Raw genomic sequence first — 16,438 nt, 5'->3', positions numbered from 1 at the left:
CCTTTTTTTATACCAAGACAGAAGACCAGCTTCCTCCTTCCCATCTCTGGTCTCTTCATCCTCTTTCTTCTCACTCCACAATGGATACTCTGAATTAGAGTTTAATTAGTAAATACTAGAGGTACTGAAGGGATATCTGGATGGAGTTGCAGTAACAACAACACTTGTGACATCACTGAAGAAGCTAGTCCTCTCCAGGTTACAATAGATGTTTCAGGGAGGGCCTCATGATTATGTCATTGAGATGTTACCTGTTAAAAAGCTTTCCTTACATTGACCAGATTCAAAGGTGCCCATTCCACATATGTCTCCTGTGACACAGGGGAAACCTTTATGTACTCCCTCTCTCTAAAGGTAGAGACTTCTCTTTGCTTTATTAGCTGTTACTTGAGATGGAGAAAGTATGTCAGGGGCTTGCCATGGGTAGAAGATTTAGGAACATGTAGTGTAGGAGATAATTCTAGATAATATTTTTATTCCCAGGTTCATTCCTGAGACATAGAGTTCAATTTTCTTCGTTATCTATGTATCACAATGGCCAGTATTTTCCGTGCAGACCTTTAATTAAATGAATATTGTATTTCACTTTCTTATTGTACATTCCTTGACAGGGGAATTCATAATTATTCCTGAAGGTGTACTCAAAAATTCTGTTTTCCAATTCCATTTTCTGCAATGATTTTGACAACAAAGTGTGCCCATCTTTAGAGTGAGCATAACGGTATGAATACTGTGTACTCACTTCTAATATTAAACTCCTAAATGCTTCTTTTATGTAATAATTACAAGGCATCAGCAAAGCAAAGGGCAAGATGGGGTACAGAATTCGGTTCTATAGTCCCATTTGATATCAATTCTGCACTACCTATCTTCCTGTGTCCCTATGGCCAGACTTAAGGGTTTTGGATGTTTTATCATTATTCTTTCTTAAGTAGAAACCTTAGATACCTGAGGATAGGCAGGGAGAAAAACGGCATGGTTATCAGTCAAACCTCAAATTCAATATGTTCATAATACAGGAGGGAGTCTATTTGACATTGTCATTTCTGAATTCTACATTCTTGACCTAGTTGGCAGATTCTATGTTAACATTCCAACTAACCACCTGGCTGTAGGAGACACAAAAAGTATATATATACATCTGCCACCAAAATGATATAAAATTGATGAAGCTAAGAAGTGCATTCTGCCAGGAACCGGATATAGACATTTCCTGAGAGACACAGCTAGAATATGTGAAATACAGAGGTAAATGATAGTGACAAACCCATGAACTGAATGAAAATGGACTTCTTGTGGTAAATGTTGGGAAATGATTACAAGATCTGAATGGGGCTTTAATCCCCACAAGGACAATGCCAATGAATGAAACCTTTCTGGTACTAAATCAATATTCAAAGACTGCACATGGACAGACCAATGGCTTCAACTGCATATGAAGCGGAAGATGGCCTTCGTGAGCACCAATGAAAGAAGAGGCCCTTGATCCTCCCTAGGTTTGATTCCCAGTTCAACGGAATGTAAAGAGACAGTAAGATGGGTTATAGAAAAAGGGGAAGGGGACAGGTTAGGGATCTTATGGACAGGAAACTGGGTAAGGAAATTACATTTGAAATGTAATTAAAGAAGTATCCAATTAAAAAAGCATTAAAAATTCCTAAAAAAATGATAGAAGTAAAAGAAAAGAAAACTATCAATGAATCATACATATTGATGCAGAAATCTAAAGGGTATGTATCAGGGAATGGTAATCAGAGTAATACAGGTGGAAAGACTGAGATGACGATGTATTAACTAGATGCACATCTCTGTCCCAAATATCAGTGTCAGAAACAAAGTGCAGTATAGGAATCCAAATCAAGGCGGAGTTTACATTGAGCTGAGGATACAATACTTGTCATCCCTCCTTCCTTAGGACCTTTTTATCCTGGGCAAAAAGAATGAAAGCCATGAGCTATCAGAAAAACAACTGTACACTTCCTAATACCTGACTTTTGGAATAAAGAAATTAATGATAAAAAATCTCTGACTTCCAGGAACCATAACAAGCAAGGAAATCCAGATGTTACTGAGAGGGTCCCACCTTCTGAATCCCATATGTGGAAGGCTCAGATCAAGTCTATGTGTTCAGTGAACCCTCACAACCCCTACACAGCACTCACTGTGCTTTTCCATGTACCATATATTTTTCGTTTTTTAAACTAAAACCCTAGGCCAACTTCCTTCTCCCCATTTCTGATATCTACATTCTATTTGTTCTCCCTCCCAAATAGCTGTTTACACTGAAATAAAGGCCTATTAATAAAATCTAGAGGTACTGAATGAATGTCTGAGAGGAAGTTGCAGTCAGGAAAACACTAGTGACATCACAGGAGAAGCTAGGGCTCCCCAGTATACAAGAGATTATTCAGGGATGGCCTAATGATCATGTCACTGAGAACTGGCATGGCCTACCTCCTAAAGAGCTTTCTTTATATCGACCAGATTCTAGGGTGATGTTCCAGGTGTGTCCTTTGACACAGTGGAAAACTTTATGTAGAACATCTCTCTAAAGCTAGAGAGTTCTCTTTGCTTTATTAGTGGTTACATGCTCTGAATGAAGAAAGCTATAAAGGGTATGGCATGTGTAGAAAATATCTAGGAACATGGGACGTAGGAGATTCTTCTGTATTATAATTTTATTCCCATTTCCATTCCTGTGACAAACAGTTCAATTTCCTAAGTTCTATCTGTTTCCCAAAGGCCTTTGTTTCCCTACAGATATTTAATTGAGTGGATTTTGAATTTCATTTTCTAATTGTTCATTCCTTGATAGCGGACTTTATAGATATTCCTGAATGTGTCCTCAAAAATTCCGTTTTGCAATTCTAGTTTTTTGCAATGATTTTTGCAAAAAAGCTGGCCAAGCTAAAAAGTGAATGTAATAGTGTAAATATTGTGTACCTACTTCAAATGATAAACTCCCAAATTTTTATTTTATGCAAAAATTACCTGATATCAGTAAATCAAAGGGCAGCATGGACTATACAATGCGGTTATGTAGTCCCATTAGATATCATTTCAGTAATATCTACCTTCCTGTGTTCCAAGGGTGAGACTTCAAGCTTTTGGATGTTTTACCATGATTCTTTCTTCAAGCCATACTAAAGATACAGGATGATGGGAAGGGAGAGGAATGGCTTGAGGTCCAGTAAAAGCTAAACTTCAATAGGTACATAAGACCAGGATTGATATTGTCATTTGTGGATTCTCCATTCTTGACCTAGGACCTCAGAATCCATGTTAAAATTTCAACTAAATTCATAGATGTATAAGCCACCAAATATATATATATATATATATATATATAATATAGATAAATCGATATAGAGATAGAGAAGAGATAGAGCTAGAGACAGAGACAGAGACAGAGACAGAGATAGATAGATAGATAGATAGATAGATAGATAGATAGATAGATAGATCAGACACCAAAACTAGATACGATTAAGGTTAATAAAGCTAAGAAGTGCATGCTGCCAGTAACAGGTTATATATCTTCCCTGAGAGTCACAGCTAGAGCATGTCAATTACAGAAGTGAATGCTAGTGGCAAACCAGAGAAGTGTAACGGACCTCTTGTTGTTAAATTTTTAGAAAGGATTACAAGAGCTGAAGACATTATCAACCCCATCAGAAGAATAATGCGAATGAACAAGAACCTTCTGGTTCTATAAAGATACTCAAAGACTGTACATGGACAGACCTATTGCTCCAACTGCATGTGTGGCAGAGGATGGCATTGTTGGACACCAAAGGAAGGAGAGGCCCTTGGTTCTCCATAGGTTTGACTCCCAGTTCAAGGAAATTTCAACGGGTAGTAAGGGTGGTTTAAGTGTAAAGGAAAGGAAACATTTAGGTCTCTTACGGAGAGGAAACTGGGAATGGAAATAACATTTAAATATAGATATAGAAATATCCAAAAAGTATTAAAATTAACTTAAAATTTAAAAAAAATGAAAGAAATAAAAGTAAATAAAACTGCAAGGTAATCAGACATATTGATTCATAAATCTAGAGGGACACTGTCAGGGAATGGTAGTCAGCATAACACTAGTGGAAAGACTGAGATGATGAACTCTCAACTAGAAGTATTTCTCTCTCCCAGATATCTGTGTCAGACACAAACTGCGATGTAGGAATCAAAAACATGGAGCAGTTTACTACGAGCTGAGGATACAATACTTGTCTTTCCCTCTTTCCTTGGGACTTTTTCCTTCTGGGAGAAAAAATAAAACCCATGCACTCTCAGAAAGAAAAAAAAACAAAAACAAAAACAAAAAAAAACAAACAAACAAACAAAAAAAACTGTACCTGTCCCAACACCTGGCTTTTGTAATAATGAAATTAATGATAATAAAATCTCTGACTTCCAGGAACCATAACAAACAAGGAAATCCAGATGCTACTAAAAGGCTACCACTTCCTCAATCCCATATGTGAAAGGCTCAAATCAAGGTTGTGTGTTCAGTGAACCCTCACAAACCCTGCTCAGCACTCACTGCGCTTTCCCATGTATTTCCCAAATATTTCCACATATTTCTTCATTTTTTAAAACTGAAACAGAAGGCCAACATTCTTCTACTCATTTTGTTATGTACATCGTCTTTGTTCTCTTTCCCAAATGGCTGTTTGCACTGAAATAGAGGCCATTTAGTAATCCCTAGAGGTACTGCGGGAATATATGTTATGCATTTTTTTTTGTGACATCACAAAAGCTAGGGCTCTCCAGGGTACAAGATATTTTTCAGGGAGGGCCAAATGACGATGTCACTTAGAACTGCCATGACCTACCTGCTAAACAGCTTTCTTTACATTCACCAGGTTCGAGTTTGCCTTTTCCAGGAATGTCTACTGTGACACAGTGGTAACATTTATGTACTACACCTCTCTACAGCTGGAAACTTCTCTTGCTTCATCAGTGGTTACAGGATCTACATGGAGAAAGTCAGTTACGGGCTTGTATTGAGTAGAAAAGATCTAGAAACATGGGATGTAGGAGATTCTTCTGGATAATAATTCTATTACCAGGTCCATTCCTGTGACAAACAGTTCAATTTCCTAGGTTTTCCCTGTTTCCCACAGGCTATTTTTTCTCTACAGATGTTTAATTGAGTGAATTTTTTATTTCATTTTCTAATTGTTCATTCCTTGAAAGGGGACTTTATAGATTTTCCTGAATGTGTACTCAAATATACTGTTTTCAAATTCCAGTTTTTTGGCAATGATTTTGGAAACAAACATGGCCAAACTATGAAGTAAATTTAACAGTGTAAATATTGTGTACCTACATAAAATGATAAACTCCCAAATTTTTATTTTATGCAAAAAAATAACTGCCTGAGTAAATCAAAGGACAGCGTGGACTATGTAGTCCCATTAGATATCATTTCTGTAAAATCTACCTTCCCTTGTTCCAAGGGTGAGATTTCAGGATTTTGGATGTTTTAAGATGATTCTTTCTTCAGGCCAAAGATAAGATACAGGAGGATTGCCAGGGAGGGAAGAATTTGAATTCCAATGAAACCACAACTTTATTAGTATCATAAGAACAGGAGCGAGTCTATTTGGCATTGCCATTTGTGGATTCTACATTCTTGATATACCTGCTCAGAGTCCATGTTAAATTCCATCTAATCTCATAGCTGTAGGAAAAGTGGAATAAATGACAATAAACATAAGTGGTTGGGGGTGAACTTGGGTATCCCCAGAAAAGTCACAGGTGCCAGGTATGCAAGAGGTTCTGATAAACCTAATGGGATGATGGTAGTTGAAATACCAAGCAGCAAAGAGATAGAACCACTAGAGTCTGCCTCCTGTAGCTAGACATAATCAGCCACCAAAACTAGATAAGATTGATGATCTTAAGAAGCACATTCTGTCAGGAACCAGATATAGATCTTTCCTAAGGGACACACCAAGAGCATGTCAAATACAGAAGTGAATGTGTTGTTGCAAAAATATAAAAATAAAAAAAATTGTCTTATATTCCGCTATCTCTGGCACTGTAGTTTCCCAAGTCTCTGCTAAATATCTTGGTTGAATACATCCCCACTCCTCAGCTGCCCAGTGTCTCATAGTCCCACACATGTTCTTACACTCAAAACCTCACATGAAAGAACACACAACACAATAAACTTTGATCCAATTGATAAGATTTAATACCCTACTTAAGCATACAAAACCTGGTACCATCCATACCTTAGGAACATTAATTCCAACCAGTAAATACCCAGAGCAGAATCCTAACCTCACCTGCCATGGCTTCTCACCTCTCCTCCTGTCTCTCCTTTTTCCTCTAGTCTCTTCTATTTCCTTCAAACTTCTTTCCTGCCCATCCTTCCTTTTCCTCCAATGATAGGCCTCCTTCTATCCTGTACCTGCCCCTCACCTGTACTTCACAAATTTAATGGGAAATTGGTTCTGGGGAATTCACCTGAGTTCTGAGTACAGGACAAGGCAGCTGTCCTTGAAGCAGTGGATCAGGATCAAAATACAGATAACTTCACTGTAAACAACGTTTCTCCCTTTTTGTCCAGTTAAACAGACTTGTCATTTATATATCAATTGAGTAAGATAATTACCGTTCTGCAATTTATAAAGCATTTGATATACTCAACACCCAGTCCAAAACTATACCAGTTAGAAAGTACATTTAGTTTTTCATTCCAGCTTCATCAAGGCTTAAAATCTATAGTATGTCTTGGCTAGCTTGTATACTATCTGATAACTATCCAATAAAATATGTATAGTCAGAGTTATACAGCCTGATAAACAATGAGACTATAATCAGTATCCAACCCTGTCAGAAATCTGAGAATGACCAAATATCTATACACATAGGAAGCCTAAGAGGACTTCTAGAACTGAGAGGTTGTAGAGACAAATCTCCACTAGCACAATCCCCTGTTAGCAACAGGTGAGTTTAAGTCTTCAGCCTTCTGACACAAGATCAACTGACAGCCTACTGAAATGTAGACTCGGAAGGGCTCACTATCCTGTATTGGCAGGGTTTATCAGTCAAATCCTCTGGATAATTTGTCCTTTTCTGGATAGTATTAATCTGCAGATGAAACAGGCATTTTTTCCAGTGACAGCCTAGCCACAAAGTATTGCCTCACTTGGAGGTAGAGATGTTCAAATTCATCATTAAATCTGCCAAAGGGGAACAGTTAGGAGAAGATAAGTAATAACAAAAGATAAGTAATAACTTTAAATCTCAAATTTTGTGGATTTCTGACATTTTTGAAAAGCATCTATCTATCTAAGACAATCTGGACTGTTGTCTTTATATATTAATTTTGTTTTGATAGTACTCTTACAAAGTCAGAGCCATGACTTCGCTATTTGAATCTTAACTCACAGGTGTAAGCACCTCAGAAGTCTGTAATGAAAACAATAATAGGACTGTCTCTTGTAATTTTAAATTTTTCTGTCCAATAATTTCTATACCTAAACAAAGAAAAGATTAAGCTTAGTTACCAAAGGCGATTATGACTGTATAACTCAATCTAGCTTATTACTCCTTGCTAAATTTCAACCAATTTTTCAATTCTTCATAAAAAACAACTTTAGAATAAACACTTCCAGCCCCACCCCAAATATTCCAGGGAAATGAGTTGTACATGGGCGTTGAGATATCCTTAGGGGTAGGGGGTAGGAAGAATGAAGCAAATGCAATAGCCGATATGTCCTGACTGGTCCCAGCTGAAAGTCATTGAGACCAGGATTCCAAGTAGTCACAGTCTGCAAAACACAACTCTCAAGACAAAGGTTTAGAATCGAGATATCTTTTTGTTTGATTCTCCTGAATATATTTTTCAGGCGGTCTACCACTATCAAACCTGATCAGTATGACTCTGTGAGGTTTCCAGAATCCTAAGCAAAATTTTTAAAAACACAAGGACAAAATCTTTCTCCCAAAATAATCTGTTACTTAATCTGAAACAAGAGAAGCTTGGATCTTACACTCCCTCCCAGAGTAATAATATAAGCATAAAACTCAAATTCACACCCATCATAAAGATTAAACAATTTTTAAAAAAAGGAATTTATGTAAAAATGATTCTGATATAAATCCGTTCTTGGTGATATCAGGAAATAAACCCAAAATTCCCATGGAGCCCATGTTAAGAGAATTTGAGCTTGCTATTGTCGTAAATATCAAAAGTAACCAAAAACCATCGCTAGACTTCATCAACGAGCCATATAGTGGGGTAATTCATAACTTCTATCAATTCTAATATCAATAAGGAACACTTTAAACCAGGACTTTTGCCCAAAATATATCAATCTGTTAAGCTCTCTAACTGGAAGCCACAGATTTTTCTTTACCCTTAATAACTTCTACAATATATGTCTGCATTCACTTTCCCTGGTGTTACAGACATTTCATCAAAACTCTCTACTTGGTAGTGCCTAATTTTTTCCCTAAGTTCTGAGCAGTAGATGAAAATCCCCACCTAATTCAGGTAATCTCTCTACTCTCTTCTTTCTAAAAACAAACTTAATCACTTGTTAATAATACCTGAAAAGAAGAAATACCTTGTGTAACTAGGATTTCCACCCAAAATTCCCATGTGGAGCCCATGTTAAAAAGAAAATGAGTATCCTGAAAGACATTCTAAACAACTTTATTTAAAAAGCAGCTTTAATATCTTAACTCTCTGAGCTGCCATTACTTATTACACAGAATGGTACCAACATCCTGTCAGCCCAGGATGTTTCCCCATTTCTTTGTTTGATTTTCTGCTCTTAAGTTATCAAGAATTAATAGGGCACCAGAGTCCTCTTACTTAGAAAATAAAAATTTTATTTTTATGATTACTAGTGGATTCTTGCCCATCACCTTGGTTTGCCATCTGTTGTTGTAAAAAGAAAAAAGAAAAAAGAAAACTTGTTTTTTTTACCCTGCTATCACTAGCACCGGAGTGTCCCAATATATCTGGTACATATCTTGGTGAAAACACATCCCTACTCCCTATCCGTCCAGTTTCCCTTGCCGCCACACACTTTTCTATATTCAAACTCTCACATAGAAGAACACATAACACAATCATTTTGACCCAATTGATAAGATATAATTGCCCACTTAAATATACAAAGCACTTTACCATCCATCCCTTAGGAATATTAATAACAACCTGTAAATACACAGAGCATAATAGTAACCTCACCTGCCATGGCTTCTCACCCTCTCTTCCTATATCTCCTTTTTCCTCTAGTCTCCTCCTCCTCCTTAAAACATCTCTCTCACCCATCCTTCCTTCTCCTTCAATGGCAGGCCTCCTTCTATCCTGTACCTGACCTTCACCTGTACTTTACAAATTCAATGGGAGGTGGTTCTGGAGAAGTCACCTGAGTTCTGAGTACATGAGTAGGCAGCTGTCATTAGGGTAGTGGAATTAGCATCAAAATACAGATAACTTCATGGCAAACCACAACAAGTAGCTTTGATATCCTAGAGATATCTTTAAATCCATGTAAAATTGCAAATGTGATCAGGTTCTAGTTTCTTCTTGTCCTTGATGCTGAGAAAAGTGATACCCAATAGTGTATGAGAACAAATATTACATAGTACACGTAAAGAAAACAAATTACTCCCAAGGCCAGCGTAACTTCATAAGTAAGCAATTTGAATTTAGAGAGAAATGGTTTAATATTGTATTATTTATCTTTAAATATACTCTAATAAGAATCTTTTAAAAAGCACAAATCTAAATATCTTTATAAAAATGTCATATCTACTTTAAATGATCAGAATGCACACCTGTGAATGTCAAACCTTATTAAGTCCTATCAGGAAGCTGAGGGTACAACTGGGACAGAAATCAGTCCTCAGCAGTCCAGCCTCTGTGACAGTCACACCATTAGCCGGTGCCACCATTGTACTTGATGCCAGATCTTAAAAAGTCCCAGCTTTTCCGAACTTCAAATTGTCCCCTAAATTGTTTTTTTTTTCTTTTTTTTCTTTTCTTTTTTTTTTTTTTTACATCAGAGCCAGTAGTTAAATCATGTTAGCCAGCTTAACGAACAATTTTATTTTTCCAAATTTTTTTATGGGTGATGGCCATTGCTCATTATTCTACATTTCCTTGGGTGATGGTGGAAGCATTGGTCTGCCACAGAGGAAACTCCTAAAAGACCTCCACCACTATTATTGCAAATGCCAATGATTTTGCTCCCTGAGTGGTGGGAAGCTACGGGACGATTTTTATGTACTTCTTAGAATTAGAGAGATATGAGGGGGAAAACCGAATGAAACACTTCATGAAGTTCTCAGTACACTTGGTCCTTGGTTCTATGACTCACCAAGGTGCAATGAGTCAGTGCTAAACAGTGGGCCATACTCCAGGATTTCTAAAACACTGTGCCATTCCTCCTTCAAAGGCCTTGGCCATACTCCATGCCAGAACCAAATTTAAACAATGCTTTCACCATGGATAGAATTTGAAATAATATACTGAATAGGGAGAGTGGACACCTTTAACTTGTCCTTCACTTTAATGGAATTACTTTAAGTTTCTTTATATTTAGCTTGATGTTCATTACTGGCTTGCTGTCCATTGCTTCTACTATGTTTCTCCATAGGACTGGTCTCCCTTATCACTTTCAAGCTTTAAGCATAAAGAGGGATTGCAATTGCTTTTTCAGCATCTAGTGAGATTATCATGTGATTTTTTTTCAGTTTCATTCTATAGTAGATTATATTGATGGATTTTCAGAAATTGAACCATCCCACTAGAAATTAAAAATTACACAGCATAACCTATGAAAGGGAGCACATACTCGCCTGCACACTCTAAAACCACTCCCCCCCAAAAAAGCAAAAACAGCATGTAAACAAAAAAAAAACATGCACCCTACAGAACAGATTTTATACTAACATACACACTCAAGCATCCCACAAAAAAACAAAAACAAAAACAAAAACAAAAATACATGCAAGCAAGAAAACCCCACACCCCCAACATCAAAATAGCATGAAGTAAATATCACTGGTCACTAATACCTTTAACCATTAATGTCCTCTATTAAACAATAAAAGGACAGAGGATAACACAATGGATTTAAAAACAGGATCTGTCATTCTGTTGCATTCAAGAAACACTCCAGCAATTGTGATAGACAAAGCCTCAGACTAAGGTGTTGGAAAAGGTTTTCCAAGAAATTGAAACAAGAAACAAGATGGTGTAGCCATTCTAACATCCAGCAAATCAGTCTTTCAACCAAAAGTAATCAAAAGAGAAGGGGAAGGACACTTCATATTCATCAGAGGAATAATCCACCAAAATGTCATCTCAAATCTGGGTGTCTATATCCCAAAGACAAAAGTAGCAACATTAGTGAGAGAAATATTGCTGAAGCTGAATATCACATCGAACCTCACACATTAATAGTGGGGGACATCAATGTGACATCTCAACAAGGGCACGTCATTGAGACAGAAACTAAAAAAGAAAACAATAAAAATAAAGATATAACTGACACGAGTTTAAATTAATCTGACCTCACCGATTTCTACAGATTTTTTCACATGAACACAAAAGTACACACTTTCTTTTCAGTACTGCACGGAACCTTATCCTAAACTGAACATGTTCTCCCTCACAGAACAAGCAACAGCAGATACAGAAAGACTGTGCTATCCATTGAATCATCTCAGAACACCATGGATTAAAACAATAACAAAAAGTCAATGAACTCATGGAAATTCAATAGCTGGAAACTGAAGCACCACCAGTTCAGAGAAGACTTGAAAAAAAAAGTGTTCTTAGAATTCAGTGAAAATGATGGCATAACGTCTCCAAACTTAAGGCAAATAAGGAAAGCAGTGCTAAGAGGAACGTGCACATGCAGCAGAGAGCACTTTCATAAAGAAACCGGAGTGACCCCATACTAGCAACTTCCCAGCACACCTGAAAGCTCTAGAATAAAAAGAATCAAATACATATTAAAGGAGGGGACAGAGAGAAATGATCAGACTTGGGGTGAGAGTGATCCATCAGAAACAAAGAGAATACAAATATCAACAAAAACAATAACTGATTCCTTGGGAAAATCAACCAGACAGACAAACCCTTAAACAGATAATGTAATAGAAGGTAAGACAGCATCCAAATAACAAAATCAAAAATGAACAGGGAGTCAACCTATTGACACTGATGGAAGGCACAGAATCATTAGGTCTCAAAAACCTGCTGTCTACAAAATTAAAATCTCTGAACTAAATGGATGATTGTGTAGATGAATACCACTGACCACAAGTAATCTGAGGTAAGATGAACTATGTAAATAGCTCTACAACCCCTAGAGAGACACAAACAGTAATTAAAAGTTTCCTCACTGAAAAATCCCCAGGACCAGATTGATTGAGTGCAGACTCCTACCAGATTTTCAAAGAATTCTCAACCTACTCCAAAACACAGAAACAGAAGGAAAATCGCCAAACTGATTCCATGACAGCACAGTTGCCCGGACACCAATATCACAAAACGACTCAACAAAGAAAGAATTTCAGACGAATTTCCCTTACAAACATCGGTGGAAAAAATACTAGGTAAAATGCACCAAAACAAAATCCAAGGACATATCAATGTGCCATCCAGCGCCATCTACTAGGCTTTTTCCTGAGGATGCAGGAGTGGATCAATCTATGAAAACCCATCAAAGTGATCCACCATATTAACAAACTGAACTGAAAAAAATATTCTGCCCACAGCATTTCACATTTATGTGGGAGCTCCCCTTGAATTTAACTTTGTGGTAGTTGCTTATCATGACAAGTATATATATAAATTTGTACATATATATTTTAGTAAAGTAACATATTAAATTGTTATATCCTAACATAATTTATAACAAATATTAATATATTATATTAATATTAACATATTGTATTTATACATAAATTATTATATTCATATGTTAAATATAATTAATATTATTATATTGTTACTATATTAAATTAATACATAGTGATATAATATTGTAACTGATATATTACATTAATATGTCAAAATTAATATAGTAAGTATTAATATATTAATATGAATTATTAATATCCACTATTACAAAATGGTGTGAAGGAGCTGAATGAAGAAACAAGGAAAAAATTGCAAGACTATCTCTTTAGATGCTGAAAAGCCTTTGAATGAATCCATCGTCCTTCCCTATTTATGGTCTCAGGGAGACCAGGGATGTCAGGCACATACCTAATGCAATAAAATACTAAAATAAATCCAAAATATATTACACAAAATGCAATATAGCATGGCAACTGTTCATATCAAAATAAGGGGGGAAAAGCAAAAGGCAATTCAACTAAATTGGAGAATGAGAACAGACTTCTAATCTCGCAGCATCCTTTCAGTAAATTCCTTAAATTCCCAGCTAGAGCAAAAAGACAATCAAAGGAAGTCGAGGGGATGATATCGGAAATAGAGAACTCAGTGTATCGCCATTCACACATCATATAATAGTGAACACATTTGATCCCAAAGTTTTACCAGAAATGACCTATATATGAAAAACACCTTCAGCCAAGTGGACAGATTAAATGAAAATAATCTGTCATGCAAATGACATAGAGGCTGAGAAGAAATTATGGAAGCAACACCAATCACAATGGGTATATTTTATTTATATAAAATATAAAATATGAAATATAAAACAACTCTAACCTAGCACATCAGAAACATGTCTGTTGTGAACTCCAAGTCTCTGAAGAGAGAAACTGAGGAAGGTAGCAGAAGACAGAAAGACCTCCCTTGCTCACGGATGGGTAGAATTAAGAGAATCAAAGAGGCAATCTTACTTTTGGGTGAAGATACAAAGTTGCTATCTTGCAGTCAGGTGTGACATGGTTGCCAAGGTGCATGCAGGACTAAAGGCAATCTTACAGTCTTGTGTGGAGTCAAAGAAGACATCTTGCTGTTTGGGTGTGACATGGTTGCCCAATGGGCACATGTGACATCATTGGCTGAGGAAGCAGGGTCAACCTGAAACATCTCCGGCTTTCTAGCATGCAGATTGTGTCACAATTTCTAAATCACATAAGTCACCGAAAATAACCAAGGTAAAAATCTCTGACAGAGGGATGGCAGGCATTACTGGAGAAGGAAATGGCTTTGATATCTGTAAGAACAAACTGCTCATGCCACGCCTTCCAGTCAGCCCAAGTATCATGGGATGAGGAGATCTAGATTTAGAGACTGAATGTTTAATGTTTTCTTGGGAAATTTTAGCCTGCTCGCGACAGTTCACTGTTATCAGGAAATATTTGAAGTGGAATACTATGCAGGTATGAAAAATAAGGACATTCTGAAGCTGCGGTCAACTAGAATGAACGAGTTGAGAAACCTGAAACTCCTCTGGGTGAGATCATTGAAGACCTCGAGAAAAAGCAACACTGGGCCTTGGTCACTGAAGACAGATATCCATAGAAAATACAGCAGACATGACTGAGGAAGAAACAGCTGTGTCTACTGGACTATTGAGAAATGGTTAGAGCCACTACAAGGGGAGATCTCTATTAACAGAAAATTTGATCCAGAAATACTGTTGAGGAAAGCTTGTTGAAATTTCTGAACCCAATGTGTCCATAAAGAAAACACACAATCTGGTTAGTATGATTATAATCTATAAATGTGTATTGGGTAGATCAAACCCTATCATAATGAATTCCCCAACCATAAAACCCCTTGCTACATGTGCTTTCTCCAGGCAATATGGATTCTTTCCATCATTACTTCATCCTCTTTTTCCTTACTCCTCTCCCTTCCCCTCTTACCCTCTTCTGCCTCTCTACCTAAACCCACAGTCAAACCTCCAGTACCATCTTTCCCCTCCGGCTATCAGTAATAGGCTCTAGCATCTACTGACCAGTTAAAATGGGAAGAAGGTTCATATGCGAGCAGAATCACCTGAGTTCTTGATAGAGGGCCAGTCAGGGGGAAACGTCCTTTGAGGAAGCAGATAAATATCAGGATACAAATTGCATTTGCTGGGGGAAGAGCAAATCCTTATAATGCTTTCCATATCTATCCAGTGGATTCTGAGAAAATGGGGAATATTCTTCCTTAAGACCCAGCTATACTACACCTGGTCTTATATCTGAAAAGACCTCGGCCATACGGCAAGGACATATACTCCATTATGTTACTAGTGGATTTCTTCACAATGAACAGAAAATAGAAATAAGCCAGATGCCTCTCAAATAAACAATGGCTACAGATAATGTGGTTCATTTACACAATGGAATACTACACACATATGAAAAATAAGGACATTGAGAAGCTGCGGTCAAGTAGATGGAATAAGAAAGTATTGTCCTAATGAGGTTACTGAGACCCAAAGTAACATGTAGATATTCACTTAAAAGTGGGTTTTAGCCATAAAGTACAGATCTCACACACTAAGATCTACGGAACCAAAGAGGATAAACAAGTAGAAAGGGCCAAGAAAAAGTCTTGAATTTCACTCAGAAGGAGGAATAAACTAATGAGAGGAGGCAGATGGCAGGAAAAGATTGTCTGCCTAAGGGGATGGGAAGAGAAATGGGGTTTGAGAATCATTTCTTGGGAGAGACGGGCAAGAGGGACAGAGGGCCAAGAGAATAAACTGAAATCAAAGACTGTGCAGAATGGGTGCTATCTCTATGATTTTCCTGCAATCTGGAAAGTGTGAGGCTACCCCAGCGTCCATGAGGGTGACTTTAGCTGAGATTGTTAAAAGTGAGGATACAGATACTGAAATGGTCACTTTCTGTAGCCAGAGAGGAACCAAGGTGGAAGGATAAGGACCCAAACCCACCCCCAAAATTTTGACCCAGAAATTGCCTCCACCATAAGAAACACAGGGACAGAAATGGAACAGGAAAAGAGGGAATGGCCAAAGGATAAGTGGCCGGATGTGAGCCTTATCCTAATGGCAAACGACAAACACTGACATTAATAGTCCTTTCTTGTGTTTGCAGACGGGATGGTAGCGTTATTGTCCTCTGCAAGGCTCCACCAAGCAGCCGACTGACACAGAAGCAGAGGCGCACGGACAAATATCGGACGGAGCACAGTGATTCTCAGCAAAGAGCTGAAGGAAGGACTGAGAGAGGCAGAGGAGCACAATGGTCTTCACGTGGGTTCACTATACCCGTCGCCTGTCTGTGGATCCTGTTTTCCCACACGGGCGTTTCCAGGACCTGGTGGGAAACGATGAATCTAGTTCTGCAGAGACTTGATGTGCCAGGGGATTGGGTGTACCCAGAGGGGTCCTCCACTCTCTCTGAGAAAAAAGGGGAGAGGCTAGTAGGAGGGACTGTAAATGGTGGGACCCTGGAGGAGTGTGGTGACAGGGCAGCATTCAGAATGTTACCTGTTGAATAGATGCAACTATTCTTGCAA

The sequence above is a fragment of the Rattus norvegicus genome, chromosome X, assembly GCF_021556685.1.
Source record: "Rattus norvegicus strain SHRSP/BbbUtx chromosome X, alternate assembly SHRSP_T2T, whole genome shotgun sequence".
Lineage (NCBI taxonomy): Eukaryota > Metazoa > Chordata > Mammalia > Rodentia > Muridae > Rattus > Rattus norvegicus.
The sequence above is the reverse complement of the archived record's forward strand: the minus strand, read 5'-3'. Positions refer to the sequence as shown.